This window comes from Triticum dicoccoides, chromosome 5A, assembly GCF_002162155.2.
Source record: "Triticum dicoccoides isolate Atlit2015 ecotype Zavitan chromosome 5A, WEW_v2.0, whole genome shotgun sequence".
Lineage (NCBI taxonomy): Eukaryota > Viridiplantae > Streptophyta > Magnoliopsida > Poales > Poaceae > Triticum > Triticum dicoccoides.
The window spans coordinates 593,714,503-593,723,414 of record NC_041388.1 but is presented as its reverse complement, the minus strand read 5'-3'; the positions used below and the strand labels follow the sequence as shown (position 1 = coordinate 593,723,414).

General features: G+C 54.5%; 1 pseudogene; it reads right to left on the bottom strand.

Annotated features, from left to right (window-relative positions):
- Positions 1 to 1,764, bottom strand: part of LOC119300092 — a 4,113-nt pseudogene extending 2,349 nt beyond the window's left edge.
- Between the last annotated feature and the right edge of the window lie 7,148 nt (positions 1,765 to 8,912).

The window sequence follows — 8,912 nt, the reverse complement described above, 5'->3', positions numbered from 1 at the left end:
TCCGCCCCGTCAAGCCGGAGCCTCAGGGCGCGCCTGTCAGCGCGCGCACCCGCCGCTCCGGCGTCCGCATCGGCGACAACGCCTCCCCCACCGGCCGCTTCGTCCTTGTCGAGCCCAAGCCGTAGCCCAAGCCGGAGCCCGGCCTCCCCGTGGAGTACGAGGAGATAGCCTGGCGTGGCTTCTCCGACGAGGACGCCCTGCGGTGGGCGCGGGACGACTACCTCCGCGACGAGATGGTCCGGCAGCGCCGGGCCCTGGAGGAGATCGCCGCCCGCAAGCGTGGGCGCGAGGACGAGCACGGCGTTGTGGTCCTCAGCGACGACGACGACGACGCCCCCGGACCGTCCAACCCGCCGCGCCAACCGGGGGAGGGATGCAGCAGGGACGGCGGAGGCGTCGGCGGGGGCGACGACGACGACGGCGGTGACTACATGCGGTTCTACCGCCTCCTCGGATGTAGAACCGCGTGGGCGGGCGGCGAGGCGGGCGGCGAGGGAGACGGCGGGGTAGCCCGCGGTAGTTTTTTTCCTTTTTTTTTGTAAAGTATGTTTAAATTTGAACGAACTCGCCGATGTTTGCGTTAAATTTGAGTCGTGTTTGTGCCGTATTTGACTTTTTTAAATCCCGTGGGAGGCCGCGACTGGGGGGGCATCACGCCCCCAGTGCGCGGTTTAGTGCCGGTGCGCCCCCAGAGGGCGATTTTTTGCCCCTCCTGAGGGGCCAACGGCTGGAGATGCCCTAAGTGGGCAACTGCAGCTTACTGAAAGCTTGGGATACCCTATGCCCGTCCGAGGAATAATACTCGGTAGGCACGGCAACAAGAGCACGCCCACATGTGTACCCCTGACCTGGGGCCTTAAGAGTGATTTTTTTCGGAAGCACAACCGTCCTATTGGTAGTCCCAGCAAGACCTACAGCAATCTGAAAGGAGGAAGCAGCATTTCTTGGATCCTGGTTAAATGTCTTTAGAACTCCTGCCTTGCAACAATTGGCAACTTGCTTGTTGAATGGGTTGCCTGGAGGAAGATCGACAATAGTCGGATCTCTCTTGCAGCAATGGGGGCGGCTGCGCTTGAATTTTGAGCAATCGCCCCGCTTAGTTGCCCGAGCCCCCACAATCGACCAGATGACCTCTTTCTTTCGCCACGACCACCCTAGCCGCCACCCAGGTGCAGATATGGTTCGGAACTGCTGGTAGTTGGTAATTGTGACTGTTGCCTAGTACACATGACGAGTTTGAAAAAAGGATCATGATACAGCTACAGGGTGACTAGGTGTCCATAATCTGCCGATAACTGTACTTGTTGGCTAGGTTGAGATGAAAGATAGAGCTGCTGATGCGAAGAGGTGCTACTTACCACATAACCATCAGGAGTCCACGTAATAATATCCCATTTTATGGTGATGTTGCCATTTGGATCCAGCGAACCATAAGCCTCTGCGTGAACAAACAAACAAACAAACAAAGGGTGCACATATGAGATGCATATATGGAAACAAACTAAATATAGAAGGTGAGACACACCAGATGCACTCTATGATATCCTAATTCCAGTTTGCAGGATCTATACGCTTAAGTACACCGCTGAACAGCGGCGGAGCTAGGAAGAAAAAACTGGGCGGACCATCCTAGAGGGCAACACAAAAATAATATTTCTGAACTACACTAATTTAGCATGCATTAGCTGATTATGTGCAGTGCTGGTTGCTAGCTAGAGTAATAATATTTGATGTTTAGCAGATAATACAATCCCCTAGATGCATGTGGGATTGACCTGGTTCAGGGCTATCTAGCTAGCTACTAGCCTAGCTGACAGAGTAGCGCTGGAGCGAAGGAAATGCAGTGTAGCATGCGAGGACCCGAGCGACCCAGCGTTTTATGCTAGTGACGATGCAGTGTTGGACTGCACATTTTCTTTCTTTTCTTTAGACAATGTTGGACTGCACATGTGTAGTAGTAACGTCGCCGCCGCCAGAGGCCTCCTCCACCCCGCTCCTCCTCCCTCGCCGCCGTCACAGGGTGCGGCCAGGCAAAGCCTGGCCGGCGGCGGCGGCGGCGGGGCGTTCTCGTCTCCTCACGTGGTGGCCCCGATGCGGGACGGGGCGGCCACGGCGGGATGCGGCGCTGGCGGTGGGCGGAGCGGCGCGGCGGCTCTCCGGCGCAGTCTCGGCGGCGGCAGAGCGTGGGCCATGTGCCGGGCGACGCGGTGGTGGGGAAGCATGGCTGTGGGGGCGGCTCGCCCTCGTCTTCGATCTGGATCGGGCGGGGGAGGTGCCTGGCGGGCGGTGCGGGCTAGAGCTGGCGCGGACGCCGGGGGACGGCCCCGGTGCGGTGGTGCGGAGCGGCGCGCTCAGCCATGGCGGCCTGCTGTGGAGGCGGGCAACAGTGGCGTGGCGGCGCAAGATGTGGGCGCGTGCGATGGTGTGCACGGCGGATCTGGCCTGGCGGAGCTTGTGGGCTATGCTGCTCCTTCGGCGGCGGCTTCGAGTGGTGCCATGGGCCGGCTTCGTCAGAGGGGATTGGAGGATGCCGGGGTGGCGGCCCCGGGCCTGATGCCGCCGGGTCTTGCCAGCGGTCTGGTCGTCGTGCGTGGATCTTGTTCCTACTTCGAGGATCCACGCCGAGTGGTGGTGGTTCTGCCGACGAAGCGGGAGGTGCTGCGGCTGGCAGGTCACTGAGAACCGGTGGACGTTGACCATGGAGATTGTGTGCTGTGCAGTGCTTCGAATCTGCTCGGATTGAAAGGTGTGATGGAGCTCCGGGCGAAAGTCCAGCCCCGACCTTGGGTCGGTGCCGGCAACGGCGGCGCCATGGCGTCGTTCCCCTTCTTGAAGGCGTTGCCGTGGAGCTCCATTGCACGACTCTCTAGGAGAAATCTCTAGCTTCGGATGGTCGAAGCGGGCGATGACGGCGGCTACGTCGTTTCCTTCTTTGAGGCATCGCCTTGGAGAGTCAACATACTGCAGTTTGCATGGATCTCTTCGTCGTCGGGGACAGTGGACGTCGGGGCGGCGGCTCCGGGTGGTTTCTGATTGTGCGTCGAGATGGCGATCTCGGGATCAATGTGAGTTGCAGCTCTATGAGGTGGGGCTCTATCTCGACATTGGTTGGGTGGCATCCTTATCCCGCTTGGGCGGTAGGGGTGTCGGCTCGGTCGATGCGCCCTAGAGTGGGCGATCTGACTTTATGTCGGGGCGGCGGCCCCGGATGCGGTGCGACGTTCGTGGTCTGCGAGCGGTTTCCCTGAGCAGCGTGGGTTGCGGGCAGCTGGGTTGTGCGGCGTTGCTGCTCGAGGGGAGCGGTGGTATGTCGGGGCGGCGGCCCCGGATGCGGTGCGACGTTCGTGGTCTGCGAGCTGTTGCCCTGAGCAGCGTGGGCTGCGGGCAGCTGGGTTGTGCGGCGTTGCTGCTCGAGGGGAGCGGTGGTATGTCGGGGCGGCGGCCCCGAGAGAATCACTGTGGCGACCAGACTTCTGTGGCAACGATGATGGTGGAAGCGATGTCGGCGACGTGGCAATGGTTGCGATAGTCGGCTCTTCTCCGGCGTGTCCACGGTATTGCCTCGGTTTGCTTGCTGCTGTGGAGTCGAAGCTGCGGCGGCAGGGCCCTGTGGTGTACGATGACTGATTGCAGGTGGCCCTTTCGGCAATCTTCCGTGGCGCCAGCCGTGCCTGGTTCTGTTCTTCTGATTTCTCCATCAGAGTCGGAGCCGCGTTGTCTGGCTGTAGGTCGACATGTTGTCGATTAGGGTGGGATTTGTCCTGTGTGTTTCAGTCTTTGGAAGTGGGCTTGGCCTTTGTTTCGGTTTTTGCCCGGTTTTCCGTAATTAACTGGGCAATTCTCTTCTGCTTAATTAATAGATGAAGCAATCTTTACCTCCGTTTCGAAAAAAAAGATTTTCCTTGAGGGCAGGGCGGGCCACGGCCTGCTTTTCCCCTCACGTAGCTCCGCCAGTGCCGCTGAATACTTTCTAGCAGCAAAATAATTGGTCGATGTGTTTTTAGTAACTGTAAGAGCATCTACAACCGGACCTTTTATATCTATCTCAAATGATCGGGCATGCCGTCTGGTCACTGACCAGTCACAAAAATGCGATTCAACCAAACCCCTCATATGCGTCTCAAACGCTTGGACTAGCCGGCATCCCTCATATCCATTTCAAATATGAGGACTCGCGGACACGCCTGTGCACGACCGGTCAGCCTGCCACGTATGACGTGACCTCATCCCCGACCATCTTTTCTCTTTCATTATTCATTTTTTCGTTCTTTTTTTCTTCTCCATCAATGACGTGCAAGTGACCGGACATATGAGAAAAAATATAAAAAATGTGGCTGCACGGACGGAAAAGGGCTCAAAACAAACACGCCCAGTTATTGACCGGACGCGTCCGCGGACGTTTGAGGGGTCGAATTAAAGGTATTTGGCTGAAGATGCTCTAATTTTTACTAATTCGCTTCCCTCCTTGACAGATCTATCACCGCAGAGTTCAACACGAGCAAGTATAGAATTTACTAATTCGTTTCCCTCCTTGACAGATCTATCACCGCAGAGCTCGTCACGAGCAAAGTTTAGAACAAGAATCAGCAGGCAGTGGCAGCGGGGAAGCTTGACAGGTCGCTCGTCTCACTCTCACAGATATGGATAGCTTCCTAATTTGGCTTCAGGATTCGGACACTCGAAATGAACGGACAGAACTAACCCAGTGCGATCGAAGCCACCGACATTAGCGGAAAGGGAGTAGCATTGACCCGCGCGCAAACAGAACCCGGGCGACCGCCTCATCTCAGCGATGCTCGGCGGCGATCGGGATCCGTATACCGATTCGCCGGCTCCAGGCACGACGATGGGGCACAAGAGAGGGAGAGAAGGACCGGTGTGGGTGGGAATGGGAGGAGCCGAACCTGTGGTGGCCGGTGCCGAGAAGAACAGCATGACCGCGAGCAGCACGGTGCAGCAGGCCGCGGCTCTGGAGCTCCCGGTGACGCCCGCAACCGCCGCCATTTCCTCACCCGCTGCTCTACCGACACTCTCCCTTCTTTTTTGGCGACTATGCAAAAGATTTGCGTATCTTTGCTTATGCTTTGTTCGGTTGCGTGTGAATCCGAGTGGATTGAAGGGGTTTGAGGGGATTTAGACTTCTTACAGGTCAAAATACGAATCAATTCTTGTCAATCCCCTCCAATCCTCTTGGGGAAAGGATTAACCAAACAAGCCTTTATAGGGGCAGAATGAGTAATGAGTTGAATATCACAGTAGTCAAAGCTTCATGTCAACGGGGCTTTTGGGGCCAAGCGAGGAGGTAGGAGTCTTCTTTGACAATGGAGCTGGGCCGATGTGTGGGGCTGCTGGTGATTAGGCCACGGCGTGCCCTTGTCGTCAGACGTGTTGATTCAGTGCAGGCATTCTCCTTCTTACCTGCGCTGAGGACCCTTTCGGTCTCCAAGCTATGCTTCTCCCTGTCGATCCTTTTCTAGCTCTAGATTGTTACAAACTGAGAACGAGTCACTTTTTACAGCTCGACTTTAAGTTTCACTCAGTTTATGCTCGCTTGAATTTTAAATTTTTAATATAAGTTGAGCCGAGTCTAATCCAACTCATTCGAACTGGACTCGTTTACAGACCTACTTCCCGTTGAAGACCCAGTTGTTGCGAAGCTTCCAAATTTTGTAGGCCATGATGATGAGTACGAAGGCAATGCTGCGACCCAGGTGGGTAAACCGCCGTTTGGGAGGGTAGCTATCGAACAATACCATGCCAGAACCTGAAGCATCAAGCGGATACAATCACAATGAGTGAAAACCCGGCCTCTGTATAAGGTAGGATGCCCACAATCAATACTAACAAATAAGAACTCACGCCGATAAAAAGCAAAGTCATAAAAGACCGGAGCTATGCCTTGACAGAGAAAAAAAAGAAAAAACATGAAGCGATCAAACAATGATAGACGATATGCAACAATATCCGTGTGTTTTGGTTTGTGCAAACGGGCGAGGCTCTGTTCCAAGAGAGTCAACTTATTTTCGTTTGATCCGGCACTTGTGGTCGAAAGAACTTAGGTCTATTTGCAAAAAAAAAAAAGAACTTAGGTCTTGAATTGATGTTGTCCTCCATATTATATCAAACCAATCTTCGTTAACTTCATATATGTGCTGAATTATTCATCGGTGCAAATTATACACACTATTACACATGCCACTTTATTCATCGTTCGCCACCTGCGTACACTTATTTATTTATACAACTGCATGGAGGTGATCCATTTTAAACACACGCAATATATCACTTCGGTAGAGTGGCGCGAACGCATACACAGCGTGCTCACTTGCCATGGCCGCTGCCAGCGTAGGAGCCAGCCCTGGACCCCGCGTACGAGCCGGCCCCGGACCCCCCATGCGGGCCAGCACCAGACCCTGCGTACGAGCCAGCCTCGGAGCCGGCGTACGAGCCGGCGCCGGAGCCTCCGTTCCCGGCGTTGGAGCCCGCGTAGGAGCCAGCCCGTGAGCCGGCGTACGACCCTGCGTCGCCTGGCCCTGCGTTCGAGCCCGCGCCCGACTCGGCGTACGAGCCTGCACTTGACCCTGCTGAGCCAGAGCCAGAGCCCGACCTTGAGCCTGAGCCGGACCAAGACCCGGACCCGGAACCTGAGCCTGACCCGGACCCGGACCCAGACCCAGACCCAGAGTAAGACCCGGACCCTGACCCGGAGCCAGAGCCAGAGCCGCCACCGCCAATGCCGACACCGATTCCTGAGCCGATCCCCACGCCGCCACCGGTGCCGACTCCTAGACCGCCGCCCGTGCCGACCCCGAGGCCGCCGCCGCCGCCGAGGCCGAGGCCCAGCCCCAGGTCCTTCCGGGCAGCGCGACCCTCAGTCGCGAGGACAAATGCTGCCAGGACGGCAGCGCCAAACACAATGGCCTTCACGTGACAAGCCATGGCGTGAGGCCGGCCGGTGCAACTCCTGATTGGCTTCTCCTCGCCTATCAACCTTTGCTGCAGCTCTGGAACTAGAAGTATGATGATCGATGCAAAGATGATGGGACGCCGCGGCGGAATTTATAGGATGCATTGATGCGACACGATAACACGGCGGGTTAGTGGGGTTTGGATCGGTGGCGACGGCCTGTGGCAGCGGCCGGCTACGTGCGCGCTCTGGCTGGCTAGTGGAGCAATCCGTCCGCGCAGATTGGGGGTGGGCTTCCGCACGCCGCTCGACACGCACGTCCGGACTCCGCGTGCCGCTGGAAGTGAACGGCGGGCTCTGCTGCGAGTGCGCGGGGATCATCGTGCCTCACGGAACGCACGAAGCGGCCGGACGTGTTATGTGGACGCCCACCGTGGGTGTTCGTACGTTCTGATTGTAGCAGTATGTGCGAAGGATCATCGGTTGATGATGAGCGTTGATTGGATGGTTCGAGAAAGGCAGTATTATAGCTTGTCTTATCTCTGACTTATCTTGCTGACCTGATCGGCTGTGCGCGTCATCGATTGATTAGCTAGTAAGTCAATTTTTCAGACCACGATTAGGGGGTAGATAAGTAGTGCTCCGTATGAAGGACTGCTTGCGGTGATTTGGACTTTGTACCAAGCTAGTGTTCGCCTGCTCGGCCAGTTTCTCTTTTCAGGTTGTCCAATGTGTTTTGAATTGGATAAGCACTTCAGCACTAGTTCTTGGACTGGACGTCCTAATCGTTTGCCTTCCTAAATACTCCCTCCGTTCGGAATTACTTATTGTAGAAATAGATATATTTAATTCTAGATACATCCACATTCGAAACAAGTAATTCCGAACAGAGGGAGTACGTGGGACTTATCAGGGTCCTTTGACTTTTGACGCGCCGGGTGTCGGTCTAAATTCGGCCGGCCGCCTAGTAGCCGACCCAATCATGTGAGACCGTCTGATTGCTGCGCCCATGCTTATTTTCTACGGGGAAATATCGGCAAAAAATTTACATACTTATTGGACAAGGAGCATCTATCACTATATCCTGAATTTGAAGATAATGAAATTGTCATGAATGAGAATGAACCGTCATCAGCTCAAGCACAAGAGAAAAGAGCTAAAGCTAAGGCTGAGAAAGTTGCCAAGATGCCTAGTTTAGAAGAAGTATCTCAAGTTTTCCTGAAGAACAAGCAAGATCGGCTTGCATACCTGATCCAATCTACTTTAAGGATTGAGAAGGGCTTGGCCACCCTGACTCAGAATCAGGAGAGCTTGGAGAGGATTGTTGAGACAAATTTTTATGATCTTGACCTCAAGGTAACTGAGATACAGACTGCAGTTGAGCAGCTTTAGGAGGAAGCGGAAGAGAGGAGAGGGAAGGGCACTACTGATGCTTTTCAACGAGTACCAAGGAGTCAGAGGTCTGCTGCAGTGCCTGTAGCTGATTCTAGAACTACATCATCTGCACCAGCAGCTACAGCTTCAGTGCCACCTCCAGCAGCCACTCCACCAGCTCCAACTACATCGACAGATGCCTTCATCCTTGGAGTTTTCTCTACACCACCTCCCGAAGACCAAGCCTGAGAGACGCATAGCACTATGCATTTTCAAACTTTTTGGTAACTTGTTGCCAAAGCGGGATAAATATGTATAGATCATAGGCTTCGAGAGAGGGTGTTTTACCCTTTGTCTCTCTTGTTTTTTGTTGAACCTTTTTTATGCGCTTGGTTGATACACTATGTCTTTGCCTGTGTGAGATACTTGTTTGATCATGTGATTGATCATATGCTACCTTAATGCTTGCTTGGATGATATTATCTCTTATATTTCATATATGATCATTCACTTTGCTTGGTGATGAGTGCATGCTTTTAATTTCCATCATTTTGAGCGCTCCACCAAGATGTATGTGACATGGAAGAGTGACCCATGATCCTAATCGATTGTGCATTTGCATTCAAAAGCA